The following is a 1,894-nucleotide window of genomic DNA, read 5'->3' on the forward strand; positions in this document are numbered from 1 at the left end:
CTGTATAAGCTCTTAACTGAAGTCTTGTGTAAAAATCACTAATAATTGCATGATTAGTTGCAATAATTTACAATAAACACTTTCTTACCACCCTGTTATGCCATTCATTTAGTACTGATTAGTCTGTAATTAGCGATGAGTAGAACCTATAGCGTCTGAATCTATAGCACCTGTGTGGAACTGAACTCATACTGACATAATAGATTTTTATTTTACATTTTTATATTTATAAGGCATTTAGCAGAAGCTCTTCTTCAGAGCGACTTACGAAGAGCTTCACTGTTTACTCAAGAAGAACCTCAGCTAGTTTAAATAGACTAAAAATGAAAGATCCTCTAATCTTAGACTCTACTAAACACAAGTCAATATGGAGACCATAATACTCTACTCTTCACCCAAGTCCTCTCAGAAGAGGAGGGTCTTCAGTCTGGGTTTGAGGACAGCGAGTGTTGGACTCTGCTGTTCGGACACCCAGGGGAAGTTCGTTCCACCACTTCGGTGCAGGACAGAAAAAAGTCTGGACGCTCGTCTTCCGTGGATCTTAAAGGATGGCGGGTCGAGCCGAGCCGTACTTGAAGCTGGAAGGGCTGTTGGTGCAGATCGGCTTTTGACCATCGCCATTAAGTACGGAGGGGCTGGCTGGTCCAGTCTTGGCTTTGTAGGCCAGAGTCAGGGGTTTGAATCTGATGCAGGCAGCAGCTGCAGGAAGCGGATGCATCTCTGCGGCATATCCGGAAAGATAAAGCTACACAACAAGCTTTTATCTCCACATTTGATGTTGTTTCCACTTTTTGTTATAATGTAAATCTGGCAGTTGTTCTTGACATTGTGTTAAAATAGGCTGGACCAATAGAAATGCTCCAACATTTTTTGTTGATTTCCATAGAAACTTAGTAAAAAAGGTTGATGAGTTAGTAAAAACTCACCAACAGTATTAAATAATCATCATAATAATAAAAAACACTTTCTATAAATGAAACAGTGAAACAAACTTTTTAAAGCTGATCCTAATGAGCCAATATCCTACATTTGATGGTTGGGTTGTGCGGAGAGACGAACCCAAGGCAGAACTCATTTATACACAATCTTTGCCAACCTTTATCTCCTAAAATTCAACAGGCTGCTTGTAATATGAATTGTTGACCAAACTGAGATACACAAGCAAGAAATGTGAGTTAGGAGAACATTTGACTAAACTAAGTTAAGGCAGAAGACGTCTGCATGCGCGATCGACCACTTTACTGACCCTTTCTTCTCTATCTGCTCTGCTTGATTCTGCTGATCTGTAGCTCATGGCCTCAGCAAATACACTGGCAGAGCTGAATAGTCTGTGGATCCACATGAGTACCAGATCAGCAGAATCTAGAAGAGGACATTCCAGTAAAGTATTTGGATGATCTCTTAAAATTCAACAGGGTGTTTCGTTAATGTACCTTTAAGACTGATGTACCTGATTGGCTGCTCTGTATTTGACCTGAATGGGTGGAGCTAAACTGCCATAGAACAACAACTTTATCAGCTTCATATAAACTACATCAAATTCTTCTCTTTTTCAAAACAGAAGAAATTCCATGATATGAGACCTTGAACACTACACTATTGTTAATAAAGTGTTTGGCATGGCCACCCCGGCTTTAATCAAAGTCCTGGGCTTGTGTGTGTGTGTGTGTGTGTGAGGCAGCGAGCAGGCTGCAGTTCAGGCTGCAGTGATTTAGGGCTACATTATGCTGTTTCCTGTCGCCTCTGTCCCTCTTCCTGCGGAAATGGAATTGCGGGAGCTCACTGATCTGCGTTCAGCGCTGGCCTTAAAGAAAAGCCATAAAGGGTTTGTGTTAAAGCGGAGCTCCCTGACCTCACTCCTTCATCTCCCGATTGGAGGAGACAGTACACCGAT

The sequence above is a fragment of the Salminus brasiliensis genome, chromosome 4 (genome assembly GCF_030463535.1).
Source record: "Salminus brasiliensis chromosome 4, fSalBra1.hap2, whole genome shotgun sequence".
NCBI classification, from domain to species: domain Eukaryota; kingdom Metazoa; phylum Chordata; class Actinopteri; order Characiformes; family Bryconidae; genus Salminus; species Salminus brasiliensis.